General features: G+C 33.3%; 1 pseudogene; it reads right to left on the bottom strand.

Moving 5' to 3' along the window:
* Positions 1 to 840: 840 nt before the first annotated feature.
* LOC100619862 (platelet-activating factor acetylhydrolase IB subunit beta-like) lies at positions 841 to 2,549 on the bottom strand (annotated as a pseudogene).
* Positions 2,550 to 7,181: the final 4,632 nt, after the last annotated feature.

Below are 7,181 nucleotides of genomic sequence, written 5' to 3'. Positions count from 1 at the left end.
TTCCTTCCTCCCTCCCTTCCTCCCGTTCCTTCCTTCCTCCTCCCTTCCTCTGTTCCTTCCTTCCTCCCTCCCTTCCTCTGTTCCTTCCTTCCTTCCTTCTTCCTTGCTTCCTTACTTCCTCCCTCCCTTCCCCTCCCTCCCTCCCTCTCTCTCTCTCTTTCTCTTTCTTTTTCTTTCTTTCTTTTCTTCTTTTCTTTCTTTCTTTCTTTCTTTCTTCTTTCTTTCTTCTCTTTTCTTTCTTTCTTTCTTTCTTTCTTTCTTTCTTTCTTTCTTTCTTTCTTTCTTTCTTTCTTTCTTTCTTTCTTCTCTTTCTTTCTCTCTTTCTTTCTCTTCTTTCTTTCTTTCTTTCTTTCTTTCTTTCTTTCTTTCTTTCTTTCTTTCTTTCTTTCTTTCTTTCTTTCCTTTCTTTCTTTCTTTCTTTCTTTCTTTCTTTCTTCTCCTCTTCTTTCTTTCTTTCTTTCTTTCTTTCTTTCTCTCTCTTCCTCTCTTCTCTCTCTCTCACTCTCTTTCTCTCTCTCTTTCTTCTTTCTCTCCTCTTCTTTCTTTCTTTCTCCTCTCTTTCTTTCTTTCTTTCTTCTTTCTTTCTTTCTTTTTCTTTCTTTCTTTCTTTCTTTCTTTCTTTCTTTCTTTCTTTCTTTCTTTCTTTCTTTCTTTCTTTCTTTCTTTCTCTCTCTCTTTCTTTCTTTCTTTCTCTCTTTCTTTCTTTCTTTCTCTCTTTCTTTCTCTCTTTCTTTCTTTCTTTCTCTCTTTCTTTTCAGAGCTCAATGTTGGTATCCATTATATCTGAGTAAGTCCAGAATAAAGGGATGGGGGGGATCATCAAATATGAATCAATCAATGTCACTTCCACATTTTTACTGTTCAATCTATACTTCCAGTAATCATGTATAGTGCTGTCCTCAGAGAAATCTAAGGAGGTTACAAACTGTTTATGCACCCGAAGGGTCTTTATGCATTACTTCTTATAGTCAGATGCATGTAGGGTCTTGTCATCATCACAATTCAAAATAAGCTTTCCCCCCAAATGGTAGAGAAGTCATGTCCCCAATTATCATGACCCATAAGAGTTATAAGGCATATGCCAATGATGATGTCCCATATATTAATAGTCTTGTCTCTGGATCCAGACAAGAAGTTGGTCCAGATTTGCTACCTGTTGGATTTTTTTTAAGTCTCAAATTATGCAGCTTCAGAGATAGAGGAATAAGCCCCATGAAGTGTACTAGACTACATGCTCATGATCTCAGATCTCAACTTTGAATTCCTTTGTGAAACCACCCATACACAAACTGTCTGGTCATAAGAACAACTAGAAATTGATGTGCTATGCTTATTTGGGCACACCATACACACCCATTCTCTGTGGCCTGTGGAAGACTTTAACAGTAGCCATTTTGTACTTCCCACATTTTTATGGTTTTGTCCCTGGAGGAAGATATATATCATCTCCATTAGGCATGGTGGCTACTGAAAAGTCATTGTGATCATAGCTATGCATGGTTATAATGGACTCAGAATTCTGGAAATCTGTAAGTTTGATGAACATATCAGTAGTACAAGAAACCAAATATTGCCACTGTAGTCAAAGGAAATATCTTGCACTTAGGGGTTTATTTGACACCCCCAGTATTATAATCCCACACAATTATTGTAGTGTCCTTGGAAGCAGAGACCGTAACACTGAAAAATGGATGGAAAATGACAAAAATGACCAGACAATTATGCCAACTCAATGCACATCCATTTGTTCCCAAAAGACCAGCATATTTCTTATATGAATTTCCACTCATATCTAATTCAGTTTGTTTTAAAAACAAAACAGAATATGCCATTTAAATAAGATAGTCTGCAATAGCTCGATTTAATCTTTCTCCTTATATTTATGATAGCATCACTGTTTTTGTGATATCAAGTTTTCTGATATAGAATCAACTGTTTCCCATCTTCAGGAAATCAGAAAGATTTAAAATCCCTCAATCAGCATTCAAATGTGCCACAAAGTGGGGTCCACTATTGGGAAAATCGATTTTCATAGATGAAATTCAATTGGTAGCCGGTATTGTAAGGGAAGCAAGATGGAGAGAGGAGGGGAAGGAAAAGAAGGAGGGGAGGAGGGAAAGATAGGTAGGCTCTGGCCCAGCAGAAATGTTTCAGTCTGCATTAGGGTTCCCTTTTTTTCCTTCTTCCTTTTTCTTCATGGGTCCTTTGGAGTTGTCCAGATCATTGCTTTGTTAATAATAATTAAGTCAGTAATAGTTGATCATCAAAGACTATTGTTACTGTGTTCAATGTTCTGCTCATTTTACTTTGCACCACTCTATATGTCTTTCCAGGTTTTTTGTGACCATCTTGTTTGTCATTTCTGATTGGCACAAAAATATTCCAAAATGATCATATACCACAACTTGTTCAGTCATTTTCCAGTTGATGGACAGCCCTTCAGTTTCCAGTTCTTTGTTACCACAAAAAGAGCTGCTATATTTTTGTACAGGTGGCTCCCAAAAGCACAGAGTTTTTATCCCACCATTTGAAGCCCTCTGCAATACCAATCTCACTAACTTTTCTCATCTTATTTCACATGGCTTCCTTTCATATACTTTTTATCCTAATTATTCATTTAATATGACATTTTATCTCCAAAATCCATGTGTTTCGAGCAAGTGTTCCCTCATATGTCTGGAACATATTAGCTCTTTACCTCTACTCATTAAAATCTTAGCATCCTTGAAAATTTAGATGTTACTTGCTACAGGAATATGTCCCTGACTCACCCTCTTGTTAATGCTGTCTCCATCTTAAAATTGCTTTCTTTTTAGTTTTATATACTTATCTGTGTAACTCAGAATGTAACCTTTTGTAAGGCAGGAACAATCTAATGTTTTTGTTTATATTCCTAACATCTGGTGGCCTTCTACCAGTAGATGCTTAACAAATACATATTGAAGTTAATAGTTGGATTTACTTGAACCTATAAGCCTTAGATTACTGAAATGTTAGGGTATGTTTCTACCCTTTGATAGATATAACATACATTTGCCACTTTCTGAAATCTATTTGCTATTATCCAGCTTTTTTTCTTTTGTTTCTGATTCCTTCTTATCTAGTTTTTCCACCTGAAATTCTGTTTTGTTACTCAGCCTCTTTCACATCTCCCTATATTATGGCGGTCATTCTTGCTTGGATTTTTAATTCCTCTTGCTCAATATACCTGCTCTCATCCCCTTCTGTATGTAGTTCTCCTTTGTTCTTGTTTTTTTTTTATCTGAAAATTTTTGGGTATATTAATTGATGAAGAAAAAATTGATATTGTACAACATAGTATTCATTATAGGTTGCACAAATTTAGAACCTAGTAAATATCAACAAAGATATGTAGTGGCCAGAATCATACACTACAAGTTTACTATCTTCAATAAACTAACAAATGACGAACTCCCATGATTCTAATAGAGACTAAACTGTTATTTAGCATTCAATAAATACACTGCAGAAGTTAATGTATCATTGAAGATGAAACTTTTTTTCAAAATAATCTGGACATAAAATTGATCCATAAATGTGTAAGAACAATGCTGTTTACTAGATTTTGTCATTCCAGTTATTCATATATTACAAATTCTGGAATATAAAGCAGTAAAAATATGCAAAACCAGTAGCAGAAATCAAAACTTTGTAAGAATAGGATGGAGTGCATAATGGTCATCTTATGCTGTCTGCTACTGAATATGCTGCTAATGAGCACGCAGAAGACACACTTAAATCCAGTATGGTATTTAATTACAGAAAGCAGTCATTTTCTCTATCTATGCAAAAGATAGCTGTCCAAGAACCATTCTGATCCTAACTTCATCAGACTACATTAATAGAATGATGTTAACAATAATGATGACAAGCATTTATAGAGCACTCTAAGGTTTACAAAGCATTTTTCATATGTTAGTTATCTCAATGAATCCTCATAAGAAACTTTTGTGATAGTGGAGTTTGGATGAGGAGGGAACAAGCATTTAATAAGCACCCACTAAATTCCAGGTACTAAGCTTAGTGCTTTGTACATATTACTTCATTTATTTCTCACATAGGAAAGCAAGGTAAATATTATTATCACCTTATTTTATAGATGAGGGCACTGAGACTGAATTACATTAAAAGATTTGCCTAAGGTCACCCAGTCAGGAATAATTTTGGAAACAGATTCAAATCTAAATCTTTTTTGTTTCTGAGTCTAAATTTTTATTTACTCTACTACCTAGTAAATACTTATTGATGTATAACATCTAAGATTTTGTGCTGATTTTATATAACATATCTCATTTGGATCACATAACAATCTTGTGAAGTGCTACAAGAATTATTATGCTTGAGTATTGGTATTTATTATTATTATTATTATTATTATTATTATTATTATTATTATATTCACTTGGTTACAAATGGAATTTTAACATGTCTTTCTGGTTTTTAATTCAATACTCTATCCACAATGTCATCCAACTTATTATTATATTTTATAATTATTTGCTATTATTAATAAAATAGATCATATTTTCAGCATGCTTATTAGTCTAAGTACTTTCATCATGACAAATCTGTGAAGTAAGAAGTATGAAGTGTTATTAGGCTCACCTTAAAGAGATTCTAGAATCTCAGAGAATTACATGACTTTTCCATGATTATAAAGCTAGTAAGTATTGTATCACTGGGCAATTAGATTACTAAGTAGATAAGAGTTCTCCTTCTGGAATCAAGAAGATGTGATGTCAAATCCAACCTCAGACACTTACTAGCATTGTGACTCTGGGCAAGTCATTTTATTTCTGTCTGTCTCAATTTCCTCCATCATAAATTGGGATATTTGCACCTACTTCCTTGGATTATTATGAGAATAAATTGATATTTGTTTTTCAAAATGTAAAGCAATAAAAATGTTAGTTGGTATTGTTCTTATTGTTGTTATAGTCTACCCTTAAGCTCAGGATCTCTGACTCCAACTCTAGTGTTCTTTTATTTTGTCTAAATTATTTCCAATTTTCCACAAAGTGAACAATGCCCTTCTCTCTCCTCTCTCTACCTCCCCAACACCCCTCACAAAACTTTGTTCTATCAAATATTTAGAAATTGAATATTCTGAGAAATGAAAATTGTTTATTTAAGTATAAACTTGTTAACATTTCTAATTAGAGCCACAAAAGCAACCATAGTAAAATTTCCATTATCCAAAGATAACTGAATGTTTGTCCCATTTTTCAATGTTTTAACTATTTCAGATAAAAATCTTTTTAAAATGTTACATTAGATATGTATAACCCAGTGAAATTGCTTGTTAACTTTGTTGGGGGGAGGGAAGAGGGGAGGGAAAACAGAAGAATCATGTATCCATGGAAAAAATAAAAATAAAAACAAAAAAATTATATATATTTCCCTGCTTTCTTAAATAGAACAGAATCTATCCTAAATAATGAAAGGAATTCTGAACATCCACTCCTTTTGTGGCTTTTAATGTAATGATGACCTCACAGATTAGTTTATTCCCAATGTGATTTTGGTCAAAACACTTCTCTCTGAACTCTACTTTCCTAATGTATAAAATGAAAAGATTGGAGTAGATAATCTCTAAGAATCTCTTTGTGTCCTAAACCTCATTATACTATTGAAGTATGTTAGTTTGATTGCCCTTGCATTAAATAGTCATACCAGAGTGCTTTTTTGTTGTCATTTCTTACTTCTTATTTCTTACTACTTACTTACTGCCCAGAGCTGGATCTCTTCCCACTTTGAATTTGCTACTTTAAACTTTTTGTGATATAGGAACCCAGATCACTAAATTTACTATACCAAAAAATCAATTGATTATTTCCAAACATCCAAGGAATTCCTCTGAGAGCAAAAAATAAATGTTATATATGATAGCTGATTTCTATTTTCAATGTTTGGAAGTCTTTCCCCTTTCCTATTTCTTGGTAAGGAGAAGTTGGATGGATAACTGAGATCCAGAAAAATGAAAACCTACCTTTTGTTTTCTTTAGAATAGGAACTATTATATTCCTACCCAAGATCCTTCAGGATTTCTAGGACTTCCTTTTAAATATGAAATTATCACTCCACAATACTGTTTAAGATCTTCCTTTTGAGTTTATCGACATGAATATTTAATTTCCATTCATTTTTTATTTCTTACCATGTTTACGTTAAGACAAAGTTAAACATTAAAGCCGTAGGGAAGATTACACGTGTGTATGTCTGTGTCTAGCTTTCCTGATAGTCTTTATTATTTATATATAAGCTACTGAACTTCCTCAAAAGTGAATAAACAGTTTCTAGGTCATCACTATGCTGGAAATTCCCCACCGTAATTTTAACCCATGGCAGTTTTGTTTTCAGAAATTATTTTATCATACTTTTCAATATTTGAATGTATTTTAATGGAACATTCAACTTACTTTTATGAATATCTTAGCAGTTGACAGAACATTTCACCAATAGGAATAGATTAATTTCAGAAGTTCTGAGCTCATGCCCAGACCATTATGTAAAATGATAGGGTTGGATCATATGAAATTAAAGGTCCCTTCCAAAATTAATATGAAACAACTAAGTCTAGAGAAAAAGAAACTGCAGCCTAAAAATAATATTCAAATTGGCCCCACAATGAAGATTCTGGACTCGATTGGCCTCTAAAGTCCTTTTTAATTTTAACATTTTCTGATCAACTTTTACCCGCCATATCCTAAATCAGGGTACTGAAATCTGTATAATCATCCCTTTCTGGATATATAGAATAGTGGGATGAATATGGCCTCTGTCCCTTTATTCTGGCAATCTAGAAGGCAAATGACCTAATCATTGGGAGGATGTCAATCTGTATCCTGAGGTATGAGGTGACAATACTGAATGAAGGCACTATTAAGAATTGGGAAATAACCTCTAAGTACCAAAATCAGAATGTCAAAAGAGTACTGGATTTGTAATTTAAGAACCTGATTTTGACTTCTACCTCTGCCATTTGGCATTATTACTTGAGTGAAAGCCACTTAGGCTCTTTGTGTCTCCATTTTCTCCTTTATACAATTACAGTGTTGGACTTGATAACATTTAATATTTCTTCTGGTTCTATATCTATGACACTATTATTTTGTCACCCTCTGTTTTTTAAAAATTTATCTTAATAAAAATATACAAAC

The sequence above is a fragment of the Monodelphis domestica genome, chromosome 1 (genome assembly GCF_027887165.1).
Source record: "Monodelphis domestica isolate mMonDom1 chromosome 1, mMonDom1.pri, whole genome shotgun sequence".
In the NCBI taxonomy this organism is placed as follows: domain Eukaryota; kingdom Metazoa; phylum Chordata; class Mammalia; order Didelphimorphia; family Didelphidae; genus Monodelphis; species Monodelphis domestica.
Note: the sequence above shows the minus strand (reverse complement) of the source record. Positions and strands in the feature narration are given on the sequence as shown.